This window comes from Ranitomeya imitator, chromosome 10, assembly GCF_032444005.1.
Source record: "Ranitomeya imitator isolate aRanImi1 chromosome 10, aRanImi1.pri, whole genome shotgun sequence".
Taxonomy (NCBI): domain Eukaryota; kingdom Metazoa; phylum Chordata; class Amphibia; order Anura; family Dendrobatidae; genus Ranitomeya; species Ranitomeya imitator.
The window spans coordinates 82,837,474-82,854,347 of NC_091291.1; positions in this window are offsets into that span (position 1 = coordinate 82,837,474).

Below are 16,874 nucleotides of genomic sequence, written 5' to 3' on the forward strand. Positions count from 1 at the left end.
CAGTAATTCACACCGTGGTCCAGGAATCCAAATCCTTGTTGTCTGCACCATCGTCTTAGCCAGTTGTTTGCATCAAGGATCCTGTTCCATCTCCTGGTGCCATGCCCGTCTACTGGAAGGATAGAAGAAAAAACTACCTGTGCATCCAGTTCCTTTACTTTCTTCCCCAACTCTTCAAAGTCCTTGCAGATTGTCGGTAGGTCCTTCTTTCTTTCTTAAATGTTTGAAAATAAAGACTAGCGTAAAATTCATTTTACGTATGTAACTGTGAGAAATTTATTAAGCATAAGAGTTTATACACACTCACATATTTAGGCCTCTCAATATAAAGTGGCAAGTAAAAGTTTGGGCACCCCTGGTCAAAATTATTGTGAAGCAAGTTGAAGATGAAATGATCTTTAAATGGACTGACTAAACTTAACACCTTAGTTACAGAGCCAATTTGATACTTAACCCCTTAATCCCATTTGATGTACTATCCCGTCAAGGTGACCTGGGACTTAAGTCTCAGGGACGGGATAGTACGTCATAGTGATTGGCCGCGCTCACAGGGGGAGCTGACATATTAACCCGGCATATTAACCCCCAGCACACTGCGATCAAACATGACCGCAGTGTTACGGCAGTATAGGGAAGCATCACACAGGGAGGGGGCTCCCTGCATGCTTCCCTGAGACCCTCGGAGCAACGCGATCACGTTGCTCCGAGGGTTTCCTACCTTCTTCTCCCTGCAGGCCCCAGATCCAAAATGGCTGCTGGTATGCATCAGGGTCCTGCAGGGTGGTGGCTTCCAAGCGCCTGCTCGAACAGGCACAGCACTTTACTGTGATGTTTCCCCCTGGGGCAAAGTAAAAAAGTAAAAAAAAAATATTCAGATGTGTAAAAAAAAAATAAAATAAAAAAATTCCTAAATAAATAAAAAAATATATATATTGTTCCAATAAATACATTCCTTTATCTAAATAATAAAAAAACAATAAAAGTACACATATTTAGTATTGCTGCGTCCATAACGACCAAACTTATAAAACTGTCCCACTAGTTAACCCCTTCAGTGAACACCGTAAAAAAAAAAAAACGAGGCAAAAAACAACCCTTTATTATCATACTGCCGAACTAAAAGTGGAATATCACGCAAATAAAAAGACAGATATAAATAACCATGGTACCGCTGAAAATAGCATCTTGTCCCGCAAAAATTGAGCCACCTTACAGCATCATCAGTGAAAAGATAAAAAAGTTATAGTCCTCAGAATAAAGCGATACAAAAATAATTATTTTTTCTATAAAATAGGTTTTATCGTATAAAAGCGCCAAAACATAAAAAAATGATATAAATGAGGTATAGCTGTAATCGTACTGACCCGAAGAATAAAATTGCTTATCCTTTTTACCAAACATGGAACGGTATAAATGCGCCCCCAAAAGAAATTCATGAATAGCCGGTTTTTGGTCATACTGCCTCACAAAAATCGGAATAAAAAGCGATCAAAAAATGTCACGTGCCTGAAAATGTTACCAATAAAAACGTCAACTCGTCCTGCAAAAAACAAGACTTCACATGACTCTGTGGACCAAAATATGTAAAAATTATAGCTCTCAAAATGTGGTAATGCCCCCAAATTTTTTTGCAATAAAAAGCGTCTTTTAGTGAGTGACAGCTGGCAATCATAAAAATCCGCTAAAAAACCCGCTATAAAAGTGAATCGAACCCCCCTTCATCACCCCCTTAGTTAGGGAACAATAAAAAAATTTAAAAAATGTATTTATTTCCATTTTCCCATTAGGGTTAGGGCTACGGTTAGGGATGGGGTGAGGGTTGGGGCTAGGGTTGGGGCTAGGGTTAGGATTAGGGCTAGGGTTAGGGTTGGGGCTAGGGTTAGGGTTTGGATTACATTTATGGTTGGAATTAGGGTTAGGAGTGTGTCAGGGTTAGGGGTGTGGCTAGGGTTATGGTTGGGATTAGGGTTAGAAGTGTGTTGGAGTTGGGGGTGTGGCTAGGGTTGGAGTTAGGGGTGTGGTTGGGGTTAGGGGCGTGTTTGGGTTAGGGTTTCAGATATAATTGAGGGTTTCCATTTTTTAGGCACATCAGAGCTCTCCTAACGCGACATGGCGTCCGATTTCAATTCCAGACAATTCTGCATTAAAAAAGTAAAACAGTGCTCCTTCCCTTCCGAGCTCTCCCATGTGCCCAAACAGGGGTTTACCCCAACATATGTGGTATCAGCGTACTCAGAACAAATTGGACAACAACTTTTGGGGTCCAATTTCTCTTGTTACCCTTGGGAAAATAAAAATTTGGGGGGCTAAAAAACATTTTTGTGGGACAAAAATGATTTTTTCTTTTCACGGCTCTGCGTTATAAACTGTAGTGAAATACTTGATGGTTCAAAGTTCTCACAACACATCTAGATAAGTTCCTTGGGGGGTCTAGGTTCCAATATGGGGTAACTTGTGGGGTTTCTACTGTTTAAGTACATCAGGGGCTCTGCAAATGCACCGTGATGCCTGCAGACCAATCCATCTAAGTCTGCATTCCAAATGGCGCTCCTTCCCTTCCGAGCTCTGCCATGCGCCCAAATGGTGGTTCCCCCCACATATGGGGTATCAGCCTACTCCGGACAAATTGGCCAAGAACTTTTGGGGACCAATTTCTCCTGTTACACTTGGGAAAATACAAAACTGTGTGTTAAAAATAATTTTTGTGGAAAAAAACTGATTTTTTATTTTCACGGCTCTGCGTTATTAACTGTAGTGCAACACTTGGGGATTCAAAGTTCTCACAAAACATCTAGATAAGTTCCTTTGGGGTGTAGTTTCCAAAATGGGGTCACTTGTGGGAGATTTCCACTGCTTAGGTACATCAGGAACTCTGCAAATGCAACGTGACGACTGCAGACCAATGCATCTAAGTCTGCCTTCCAAATGGCACTCCTTCCCTTCCGAGCTCTGCCATTTGCCCAAATGGTGGTTCCCTCACATGTGGGGTATCAGCGTACTCAGGACGAATTGCTCAACAACTTTTGGGGTCCAATTTCTCCTGTTACCCTTTGGAAAATACAAAACTGTGGGCTAAAAAAGATTTTTTGTGGAAAAAAAGAATTTTTATTTTCACGGCTCTGCGTTATAAACTGTAGTGAAATACTTGGGGGTTCAAAGCTCTCACAACACATCTAGATAAGATCCTTAGGGGTCTACTTTCAAAAATGGTGTCACTTGTGGGGGGTTTCAATGTTTAGGCACATTAGTGGCTCTACAAACACAACATGGCGTCCCCTCTCAATTCCAGCCAATTTTGCATTGAAAAGTCAAATGGCGCTCCTTCCCTTCCGAGCTCTGCCATGCGCACAAACAGTGGTTTACCCCCAAATTTGGGGTATCCGGGTACTCAGGACAAATTGTACAACAACTTTTGTGGTCCATTTTCTCCTGTTAGCCTTGGTAAAATAAAACAAATTGGAGCTGAAGTAATTTTTTTGTGAAAAAAAATTAAATGTTCATTTTTTTTTAAACATTCGAAAAATTCCTGTGAAACACCTGAAGGGTTAATAAACTTCTTGAATGTGGTTTTTAGCACCTTGAGGGATGCAGTTTTTTGAATGGTGTCACACTTTGGTATTTTCTATCATATAGACCCCTCAAAATGACTTCAAATGTAACGTGGTCCCTAAAAAAAAATGGTGTTGTAAAAATGAGAAATTGCTGGTCAACTTTTAACCTTTATAACTCCCTAACAAACCAAAAAAAATTGTATTAAGTATTTTGTGTGACATATCTGTGTGATTTAAGGGCATGAAAATTCAAAATTGGAAAATTGAAAAATTTTCAAAATTTTTTGCCAAATTTCCATTTGTTTCACCAATAAACGCAGGTAATTTTAAATAAATTTTACTGCTATCATGAAGTACAATATGTCTCAAGAAAACCATGTCAGAATCACCGGGATCCATTGAAGCGTTCCAGAGTTATAAGATCATAAAGGGACAGTGGTGAGAATTGTTAAAAATTGGCCCGGTCATTAAAGGGAACCTGTCACCTGAATTTGGCGGGACCAGTTTTGGGTCATATGGGCAGAGTTTTCGGGGGTTTGATTCACCCTTTCCTTACCCGCTGGGTGCATGCTGGCCGAAATATTGGATTGAAGTTCATTCTCTGTCCTCCGTAGTACACGCCTGCGCAAGGCAATGTACTACGGAGGACAGAGAATGAACTTCTATCCAATATTGCGGCCAGCATGCAGCCAGCGGATAAGGAAAGGGTGAATCAATCACCCAAAAAACTCCGCCCATATGACCCAAAACCAGTCCCGCCAAATTCAGGTGACAGGTTCCCTTTAACGGGCAAACCACCCTCGTGGCTTAAGGGGTTAATGACCAGGCCAATTTCTACAATTCTGAGCAGTCACTTTATGAAGTTATAGCTCTAGAACGCTGCAATGTATCCCACTGATTCTAAGAATGTTTTTTGTGACATATTGTACTTTGTTAGTGGTAAAAATTTCTTCATTATAACTTGCGTTAATTTATGAAAAAAAACAAAAATTTTGTGAAAATTTTGCAATTTTCAAACTTTTGTTGTTTGAACACTTAAATCAGAGAGTGGTGTTACACAAAATAGTTAATAAATAAAATTTCCCACATGTCTACTTTACATCAGCACTATTTTGGAAAAATCATTTTTTGTTACGACGTTATAAGGGTTAAAAGTTGTCCATCAATTTCTCATATTTCCAACCACAACCCTAACCATAACCCTAACCACAACCATAACCCTAACACACCCCTAACCCTAATCCCAACCCTTATCGTAATCCCAACCATAATCATCATCCTAACAATAGCCCAAACCTAACCCTAGCCCAACCCTAGTTTTAGCCCAACCATAACTTTAGCCCAACTGTAACTATAACCCAACCCTATCCCTAGCCCCAACACTAACTTTAGCCCAACCCTCACGTTATTTCAATCCTAACCCTAGTTCCAACCCTAGCCCAGCCCTAACCCTAACTTTACCACAACCATAACTTTATCCCAACCCTAACTTTAGCCCAATCCTAACTTTAGCCAAATCCTAACTTTAACCCAATCCTAACTTTTGCCCAACCCTAACTTTAGCCCAACTTTAGCCAAACTCTAACCCTAATGGAAAAAAGGAAATAAATACATTCTTTATATTATTATTTTTACCTAAAAAAGGGGGTGATAAAGGGGGGCTTGATTTACTATTTTTTTTATTTTGATCACTGTGACAGGGTCTATCACAGTGATCAAAGTGAACCAATACGAAAATTTTCCTATTGTTGCCAGGTGCCGGCCGGCAGATCTTGGCCGGCACATTGCGCATGCCTGCCATTTTTGTCCCAAAGAAGACGTCGGCGGCCCGGGGGACTTCACGGGGGGTAGCAGGGACACTGGAGGTACCGGGGGGAGATCCGGGGACCCTATTTCTTTCTCCTCTGATGTGCAATCACATCAGAGGAAAGAGAAATTAAATGAGAAATCAGACTTTTTTTCCATTCCATTTATTCCATTAATAATGGCGATCGCAACACTGGGGTTGGCAAAAACCGACCCAAATTATGCTCTCGGGGTTCTCAGCTACTCCTGGTAGACGAGACCCTGTAAAAATTCTGACAATGGTGGGCGCTATACACTTGTTTCTCAGCGCCATTAAAAAGTGGTGCTGAGACGTAAATACCCTCAACTGCCGCCGTTAAAAGGTGTATCGGCAGTCGTTAAGGGGTTAAAAATGACCCATGTCTTTTATCTTGTAGGCAAAATACACATGTATATGCATACATATATACATGTATATATACACCATGTTCCAAATTATTATGCAAATTGGATTTAAGGGTCATAAATATTTAATAGTTTTGTTTTTCAAATAAACTTGTGGATTGTATTGTGTCTCAGGGCTCAATGGATAACTGAAATCAATCTTAAACACGTGATAATTAGTTTTCCAAGTGATTCTAATTAAAGGAAAACAACATAAAAATGATGTTCCACATAATTAAGCAGGCCACAGGTTTCAAACAATATGGCTATGCTGCTGAAAAGCGTTAAATAGTGCAATGCCTTGGACAAGGCACGAAAGCATTAGATATTTCACGAAAACGTAATCGTGATCATCACACTGTGAAGAGATTTGTGACTGAAACAGAGCACAGACAGAGTTCATGCAGATAAAGCCATAATGAGGAAGGTTTCAGCCAGACAAATTCATTGGATTAAGAGAGCAGCTTCCAAAATACCATTACAAAGCAGCAAACAGTTATTTGAAGCTGCTGGTGCCTCTGGAGTCCCTCGAACCTCAAGATGTAGGATCCTTCAAAGGCTTGCTGGGGTGCATAAGTCTACTATTCGGCCACCCCTAAACATTGTTCACAAGCAGAAATGGTTGCAGTGAGCCCAGACACACATGAAGACTAATTTGCAAACAGTCTTATTTACTGATGACTCATGAGTGTCGAGCAACCCTGGATGGTCCAGATCGATGGAGTGGTGGATGGCCACCATGTCCCAACGAGGCTGTAATGTCAGCAAGGAGGTGGAGGATTCATGTTTTGGGCCGGAATCATGGGGAAACAGCTGGTAGGGCCCTTTAAGGTTCCTGAAGGTGTGAAAACGACTTCTGCAAAGTATATAGAGTTTCTGACTGACAACTTTCTTCTATGGTATAAAAAGCAGAAACATGCATTCAGGAGCAAAATCATCTTCATGCATGACAATGCACCATGTCATGCTGCAAAGAATACTTCTGAGTAGGGTTGAGCGACTTTTCTTTTTATAGGATCGGGTCGGATTTCACGAAATCCGACTTTTTCAAAAGTCGGGTCGAGTGAAATCGGCCGATCAAATAGAAAAGTCGGGGTCGCGGTCGGCCGAAACACGAAACCCAATGCAGTGCATTGGGTTTCTAATGGTTCCCAGGTTCTGAAGGAGAGGAAACTCTCCTTCAGGCCCTGGGATCCATATTTAAGTGTAAAATAAAGAATCAAAATAAAAAATATTGCTATACTCACCCTCGGACGCGCCCTGGTTCTTACCGGCAGCCTTCCTTCCTAAGAATGAGCGCCTGAAGGACCTTCGATGATGTCGCGGCTTGTGATTGGTCGTGTGAGCGGTCACATGGGCGTCGCGCGACCAATCACGAGCCGCGACGTCATCTAAGGTCCTTCAGGTGCTGATTCTTAGGAAGGAAGGCTGCGGGTTAGAACCAGGGCGCATCCGAGGGTGAGTATATACCTATTAGGAATATACTCACCCTCGGACACGACCTCAGACGCTTCCTTCCTAAGAATTAGCGCCTGAAGGACCTTAGATGACGTCGCGGCTTGTGATTGGCCGCATGACCGCCCTTGTGACCGCTAACGCGACCAATCACAAGCCGCGACGTCATCGAAGGCCCTTCAGGCGCTCATTCTTAGGAAGGAAGGCTGCCGGTGAGAACAAGGGTGCGTCCGAGGGTGAGTATAGCAATATTTTTTTATTTTTATTCTTTATTTTACACTTAAATATGAATTCCGATACCGATTCCCGATATCTTAAACATATTGGGAATCGGTATCGGAATTCCGATTCCAGATCAGAAGATCCCAGACCTCATGGCCGACCCCACACAGGGGTCGGGTCGGGTTTCATGAAACCCGACTTTGCCAAAAGTCGACGACTTCTGAATCTGGCTGACCCGTTTCGCTCAACCCTACTTCTGAGTCATTGGCTGCTATGAGCATAAAAGGAGATAAACTCATGGTGTGGCCACCATCTTCCCCTGACCTCAACCCTATAGAGAACCTTTGGAGTGTCATCAATCAAAAGATCTATGACGGTCGGAGGCCGTTCACATCAAAACAGCAGCTCTGGGAGGCTATTCTGACTTCATGCAAAGAAATACAAGCAGAAACTCTCCAAAAACTTACAAGTTCAATGGATGCAAGAATTGTGAAGGTGATATCAAAGAAGGGGTCCTATGTTAATATATAACTAGGCCTGTTAGGATGTTTTGGAGTTAAATAGCTTTTTTCATCAGTGAATGTGACCTCCTAATGCTGCAAATTCCACAAATGAACATTTTCAGTACTTTAAAACATATCAAATGTTTAGAAATTCTACTATGCCTAATAATTTTGGAACAGTGCATTTTGAGTTTTTATTCGTTTTGGAGATTATACTGTTATCATTGGGATGTTTCTTCAATAAAATTAAATGTATACTCTAACAGGTGATGACTTTTATTAGACTGACTGTCATTTGCACAGACCATTTAGGAAAATCTGAGAAAAATATAATTTGCATAATAATTTGGAACATGGTACTTCTCAAAAAATTTGAATATCATCAAAAAGTTAATATATTTCAGTTCTTCAATGCAAAAAGTGAAACTCACACCATGTATTGGATAGAGTAAATACAGAGTTAACTATTTCAAGTGTTTATTTTTGTTTATGTTGTTGATTATGGCTTACAGCCAATATATCCCAAAAGTCATTATCTCAGTAAATTAGAATAATTGACAAAAAACACATTCAAATGCTTCCTAAGTGTTTAACAAGGTCCCTTAGTCTGTTCAGTAGGCTCCACAAAATTTGGAAGACTTCTGACTTGACAGATGTCCAGAAGGCAGTCATTGACACATTCCACAATGATGGTGAGCCACAAAAGGTCATTGCTAAAGAAAATGGCTGTTCACAGTGTGCTGTATCTAAGAATCTTCATGGAAAGTTGAGTGGAAAGAAACAGTGTGGCAGAAAAAGGTGCACAAGAAACTGGGTTAAATGCAGCCTTGAAAGGATTGTTAAGAAAAGGCCACTCAAAAATTTGGGTGACATTCACAAAAGTGAGGACTGCTGCTTGAGTCGTTGCTTCAAGAGCCACCACACGGACATATCCAGGACATGGGCTACAAGTGTCGCATTCCTTGTGTCAAGCCATTCATGACGAATAGACAACGCCAGAAACGTCTTACCTGGGCCAAGCAGAAAAAAGAACTGTACTGTGGCTCAGTGGTCCAAGGTGTTATTTTCAGATTAAAGTAAAATTTCCATTTCATTTGGAAAGCAAGGTTCCAGAGTCTGGAAGAAGAGTGGAGAGGCAAGCCAAGCTGCTTGAGGTCTAGTGTGAAGTTTACACAATCTGTGATGGTTTCTTGAGCCATGTAATCTGCTGGTGTAGATCCACTGTGTTTTATCAAAACCAAAGCGCAGCCGTCTACCAAGAAATTTCAGAGCACTTCATCCTTCCCTCTGCCGACAAGCTTTTTGGAGTTGGAAATCTAATTCTCCAGCAGGACCTGGCACCTGTCCACACTGCCAAAAGTACCAACACCTGGTTTAAAAACAACAGTATCACTGTGCTTTGGCAAGCAAACTGGCCTGACCTTAATGCAATAGAGAATATATGGGGTATTGGCAAGAGGAAGATGAGAGACACCAGCTTCCATAGCACCTCAGCGGTGCCACAGGCTGAACACCTCCATGCCACGCCACATTGATGCAGTAACTGATGCAAACAGAGGCCTGACCATGTATTGAGTGCATTTACTGAACATACTTTTCAGTAGGCCAACATTACGGATTTTAAAATTTTTCAAGCTGGTGCTCTAAAGTATTCTAATTTACTGAGATAATTACTTTTGGGTTTTCATTTTCTGTAAGCCATAATCATCAACATTAACAAAAATAAACACTTGAAATAGATCACTCTCTTTGCAATGACCATATACAGGGTGGTCCATTTATATGGATACACCTAAATAAAATGGGAATGGTTGGTGATATTAACTTCCTGTTTGTTGCACATTAGTATATAGGAGCGGGGAACTTTTCAAGATGGGTGGTGAAATTCTCAATAAGTCTGATGTGTCACATGATTCTCTTCCCATTGAAAAAAATAAAGTTGGATCCAAAATGGCCAACTTCAAAATGGTTGCCATGGTCACTACCCATCTTGAAAAGTTTCCCCCCTCCCATATACTAATGTGCCACAAACAGGAAGTTTATATCACCAACCATTTACATTTTACATAGGTGTATCCATATAAATGGCCCACTCTGTATATTCGTTTCACTTTTTGAATTGATGAACTGAAATAAATTATCTTTTTGATGATATTTTAATTTTGTGAGAAGCACCTGTATGTATATATATACATATATATATATATATATATATACTGTAGCTTTACATATATATACTATACATAAACTGTATATATACACAGTTGTGCTCAAACGTTTACATACCACGGCAGAATTTTTTCTTTCTTCCCCTTTTTTAGAGAATATGAATGATAACACCAAAACTTTTTCTTTGATCATGGTTAATGGTTGGGTGACGCAATTTATTGTCGAACTACTGTGTTTTCTCTTTTTAAATCATGATGACAACCTAAAACATCCTGTTAACCCTGATCAAAAGTTCATTTACCCCATTTCTTAATACTATGTATAATCCCCTCTAACATCAATGACAGCTTGAAGTCTTTTGTGGTAGTTGTGGGTGAGATTCTTTATTTTATCAGATGGTAAAGCTGCCAACTCTTCTTTGCAAAGAGTCTCCAGTTCCTGTAAATTCCTGGGCTGTCTAGCATGAACTGCGCGCTTGAGATCTCCCCAGAGTGGCTCAATGATATTGAGGTCAGGAGATTGAGATGGCCACACCAGAACCTTCTCTTTGCTGTGCTGTAGCCAGACAGGACAATTTGGCCTTGTGTTTTGGATCATTGTCATGTTGGAGCATCCAAGTATATCTTATACTCAGCTTCCAGGCTCATAAGTTCAAATTTGTCTCAAGTATTTCCTGAGCAGGTGCTGCATTCATATTTCCTTCAACTTTGACCAAGTTTCCTGTGCTTTTGTAGCTCACACATCCCCCAAAACATTAGCAATCCACCTCTGTGCTATACAGTAGGAATTGTGTTCCTTTCATCATAGACCTTGTTGACCTCTCTCCAAATGTAACAATTATAGTTGTGGCCAAAAAGTTCAATTTTGGTCTCAATCCAAACTACCTTGTTCCAGAAGTTTTGAGGCTTGTCTCTGTGCTGTTTTTCTTATTGCAGGGGAGATACTTTGTGTAATTTGCACAGTAATGGCTTTCTTCTGGCAACTCGACCATGCAGCCCATTTTTCTTCAAGTGCCTCGTTATTGTGCATCTTGAAACAGCCACATCGTTAGTTTTCAGAGAATCCCGTATTTCAGCTGATGTTATTTGTGGGTTTTTCTTACCATATCGAACAATTTTCCTGGCAGTTGTGGATGACTTTTTGTTGGTCTACTTGACCGTGGTTTTGTTTTTACAGAACCCCTGATTTTCCATTTGTTAATCACAGTTTGAACGCTGCTGACTGGCTGTTAGGGTTGACGGAACGCACCGAATATATTTATTGAGTGAGATTGGTGCGTTCGCAACCCGGGATCCACCATGCAGGAAAGAATCTGCTGCTAAGTAAATGGCGGCACTATATGGCGGTATGAACCAGCTCTGTTAGCTTCACAGAGCAGCCAAGAAGGCAAGGCTCTGTGCCCTGTTAGACTTTCACAGAGGCACAGGCTAACTACCCAAATGAGAGCAGTCAGTGGTCATGCATGCACACAAAACTCCTCGCCGGAGGTGCCAGCATTCTAGGGGCTTATTTCAGCCGGGTCCCTGAACACACATAACACAATCTCCTCGCCGGAGGTGCCATCATTCTAGGGGCTTATTTCAGCCAGGTCACTGAACACATACGAACACATGACCACACTGGCGCAAAGCACATAACATATGAAGACACTAGCGCATGGCCGTGTGGCCATGCGAGTCTTAAATAGCTGCAGCACGTTCAGGACCTTTCAAAGAAGGACCAATGGAGTTGCTGCAGTACCTGAGCATGTGACCCTAGAACTCCACTGAGAGATCTTGCCCTGGGCATGCTCAGTGTGTGCAAAGCAGGACTTAGTCCCAGAAAAGCATGCTTTCCGCAGATCAGTGCAGGGTACAATAGCAGAGCCTGGAGAGGCAGTAGTAACCCTTTGCACAGTATCAGTCTCAGTGAGACGCTGGGAGCGACGTCTCCGCTGAGCAGGCTGCACTGTGGCCGATGCAGAATGGGAGACCGCAGCAGACACGGATCGAGATTCCCCCTGTGCAGCAGAGAAAACTCGACTCCTAACATTACCCCCCCTTCTAGGGCCCCCCCTCCTTGAGCCTCGCTACGCTCAAAAGCTGCAATGAGCAGCGTAGCCTGAATGTGCTCCACAGGCTCCCAGGTTCTATCCTCTGGACCGTGGCCCTTGCAGTCCACCAGATAAAATTTCTTGACACGTACCACCTTGCACCCCACGATAGCATTCACCTCAAACTCACCCGAGGATGAACCCGATGTCCCGGCAGATGACTCAGAAAACCGGGACAAATGAACGGGCTTTAAGAGGGAAACGTGAAAAGTATCGGTGATACCAAGGCGTGGAGGAATAGCCAAACGGTAGACCACAGGGTTGACCTGTTCCAGAACCTTGAAAGGGCCAATGTAGCAAGGCGCAAACTTAGTGGACTCAACTCGCAGCCTGATGTTACGGGCGGAGAGCCACACTAAGTCGCCAGGAGCAAAGGTCGGAGTGGGGTGCCGGTGTGTATCAGCCGAAACCCTCATTCTCCCCTTGGAGGCCGGGATGGCATCCTGTGTGCGGTCCCAGATGTCACGTGCCTCCACCGCCCAGTCTGCCACCCTAGAATCGGTGGATGGCACGGGCATGGGCACAGGGACACGCGGATGCTGGCCGTAATTAAGGAGAAAAGGAGTCTGAGCAGTGGCTACGGCGTTGTTCAATGCAAATTCTGCCCAAGGTAGCAAAGATGCCCAGTCATCTTGCCTAGCAGAGACAAAATGTCACAAGTATGTCACCAGAGTCTGGTTGGTTCTTTCTACCAACCCATTCGTCTCAGAATGATATGCAGAGGAGAGATTCAGCTCTATGCTGAGTAAATGGCAGAGCTCTCTCCAAAACCGAGATGAAAACTGGGGACCCCAGTCACTGACAATTTTATCAGGCATTCCATGTAAGTGGAAAATATGTTTTATGAACAACGCCGCCAAGGCCCGTGCAGAAGGTAACCGTAGAAGCGGCACCAAATGCACCATCTTAGAAAAATGATCGGTGACTACCCAGATAATGGTGCAGCTTCGAGACTTGGGTAAGCCCACCACGAAGTCCATCCCGACCATCTCCCAGGGCCTGTCTGCCACTGGCATGGGGTAAAGTAACCCAGCAGGCCGTTGTCGAGGAGATCGATTCTGGGCGCAGGAGACACATGCCCGAATATAGTCCCCGACGTCACGGGCCATATGCGGCCACCAGTACGTCCTCGCCAAAAGCTCAGATGTCCTCTTGGTCCCAAAATGTCCACCCACTCTGGATGAGTGAGCCCAAGAGAGAACATCCGGTCGTAAATTCGCTGGTACGAAAGTCTTGCCCGGGACATGGACTCTAGCAAAACCGGAGCCACAGTTCTCAGACTCTCAGAAGGGACAATAAGCCGAGGCTCCTCCTCCTCCTCAGATGACACTACGGAGCGGGAGAAGCGAGAGAGAGCGTCGGCACGAATGTTCTTCTCCCCAGAGAGAAAATGGAGAGTAAAATGGAACCGGTAGAAGAACAGGGACCATCTAGCCTGGCGAGAATTCAGCCACTGGGCCGTCTGTATATATATCAAGTTCTTGTGGTCAGTGAACACTTGGAAGGGAAAGCAAGCTCCCTCCAATAGGTGTCTCCACTCTGAAAAAGCCAACTTCATGGCTAGCAAATCCCTGTCCCCGATGGAATAATTCCTCTCCGCTGGTGTGAAGGTCTTGGAGAAGAAGAAGCAAGGATACTTCCAACCTTGAGCATCCTTTTGGAAAAGGACTGCTCCAGCACCAACGGATGAGGCATCCACCTCTATGACAAATAGCTTATCTACATCGGGGCGATGTAGGATGGGAGCACTAGCTAAGTGTGACTTAATCGAGAGAAAGGTCTTGGAGACCTCCTCTGACCACAACTTGGAATTTGCTCCCTTCTTGGTGAGGGCAACCAAGGGAGCTACCAAAGTTGAGAAGTGAGAAGACACAAAAGAGAATAGTAAAACCAAAAACACTCAGTTTGAAAAAATGTTGCAGTAATCCGCAAGTGCTAGTAAAAGATGTAAAAAACAGGGTATTTGGTTGATACGTTTTTTGCAAAAAATGTATACTAAGCTGCTCTACCAATCTTCACGGTATACCCTTATCAGAGCAGTCCTAACTAATGTATGCAATCCCTATCTGATGTATTTAAAAACCTGATCATCTGTATATAACCTGTGTGAACAGGGTTCAGAGAGGAAAAATCCATGTGTGCATACAGGGTAGAACAGCTTTTGTGCAGATAGCCCAAGAGGAGTGGTGGAACTCCCCAGTCTTGTAGACACAAGAGAACAATTATGGAAACAGGAACACATGGGCTACCTGCACAGTGAACAAGTCTGTATGATCATGTTCACACACCACCAAGAAACCTGAAGACACAAAAGAGAATAGTAAAACCAAAAACACTCAGTTTGAAAAAATGTTGCAGTAATCCGCAAGTGCTAGTAAAAGATGTAAAAAACAGGGTATTTGGTTGATACGTTTTTTGCAAAAAATGTATACTAAGCTGCTCTACCAATCTTCACGGTATACCCTTATCAGAGCAGTCCTAACTAATGTATGCAATCCCTATCTGATGTATTTAAAAACCTGATCATCTGTATATAACCTGTGTGAACAGGGTTCAGAGAGGAAAAATCCATGTGTGCATACAGGGTAGAACAGCTTTTGTGCAGATAGCCCAAGAGGAGTGGTGGAACTCCCCATTCTTGTAGACACAAGAGAACAATTATGGAAACAGGAACACATGGGCTACCTGCACAGTGAACAAGTCTGTATGATCATGTTCACACACCACCAAGAAACCTGAAGACACAAAAGAGAATAGTAAAACCAAAAACACTCAGTTTGAAAAAATGTTGCAGTAATCCGCAAGTGCTAGTAAAAGATGTAAAAAACAGGGTATTTGGTTGATACGTTTTTTGCAAAAAATGTATACTAAGCTGCTCTACCAATCTTCACGGTATACCCTTATCAGAGCAGTCCTAACTAATGTATGCAATCCCTATCTGATGTATTTAAAAACCTGATCATCTGTATATAACCTGTGTGAACAGGGTTCAGAGAGGAAAAATCCATGTGTGCATACAGGGTAGAACAGCTTTTGTGCAGATAGCCCAAGAGGAGTGGTGGAACTCCCCAGTCTTGTAGACACAAGAGAACAATTATGGAAACAGGAACACATGGGCTACCTGCACAGTGAACAAGTCTGTATGATCATGTTCACACACCACCAAGAAACCTGAAGACACAAAAGAGAATAGTAAAACCAAAAACACTCAGTTTGAAAAAATGTTGCAGTAATCCGCAAGTGCTAGTAAAAGATGTAAAAAACAGGGTATTTGGTTGATACGTTTTTTGCAAAAAATGTATACTAAGCTGCTCTACCAATCTTCACGGTATACCCTTATCAGAGCAGTCCTAACTAATGTATGCAATCCCTATCTGATGTATTTAAAAACCTGATCATCTGTATATAACCTGTGTGAACAGGGTTCAGAGAGGAAAAATCCATGTGTGCATACAGGGTAGAACAGCTTTTGTGCAGACAGCCCAAGATGAGTGGTGGAACTCCCCAGTCTTGTAGACACAAGAGAACAATTATGGAAACAGGAACACATGGGCTACCTGCACAGTGAACAAGTCTGTATGATCATGTTCACACACCACTAAGAAACCTGAAGACACAAAAGAGAATAGTAAAACCAAAAACACTCAGTTTGAAAAAATGTTGCAGTAATCCGCAAGTGCTAGTAAAAGATGTAAAAAACAGGGTATTTGGTTGATACGTTTTTTGCAAAAAATGTATACTAAGCTGCTCTACCAATCTTCACGGTATACCCTTATCAGAGCAATCCTAACTAATATATGCAATCCCTATCTGATGTATTTAAAAACCTGATCATCTGTATATAACCTGTGTGAACAGGGTTCAGAGAGGAAAAATCCATGTGTGCATACAGGGTAGAACAGCTTTTGTGCAGATAGCCCAAGAGGAGTGGTGGAACTCCCCAGTCTTGTAGACATAAGAGAACAATTATGGAAACAGGAACACATGGGCTACCTGCACAGTGAACAAGTCTGTATGATCATGTTCACACACCACCAAGAAACCTGAAGACACAAAAGAGAATAGTAAAACCAAAAACACTCAGTTTGAAAAAATGTTGCAGTAATCCGCAAGTAATCCTCTCTGAACCCTGTTCACACAGGTTATATACAGATGATCAGGTTTTTAAATACATCAGATAGGGATTGCATACATTAGTTAGGACTGCTCTGATAAGGGTATACCGTGAAGATTGGTAGAGCAGCTTAGTATACATTTTTTGCAAAAAACGTATCAACCAAATACCCTGTTTTTTACATCTTTTACTAGCACTTGCGGATTACTGCAACATTTTTTCAAACTGAGTGTTTTTGGTTTTACTATTCTCTTTTGTGTCTTCAGGTTTCTTGGTGGTGTGTGAACATGATCATACAGACTTGTTCACTGTGCAGGTAGCCCATGTGTTCCTGTTTCCATAATTGTTCTCTTGTGTCTACAAGACTGGGGAGTTCCACCACTCCTCTTGGGCTATCTGCACAAAAGCTGTTCTACCCTGTATGCACACATGGATTTTTCCTCTCTGAACCCTGTTCACACAGGTTATATACAGATGATCAGGTTTTTAAATACATCAGATAGGGATTGCATACATTAGTTAGGACTGCTCTGATAAGG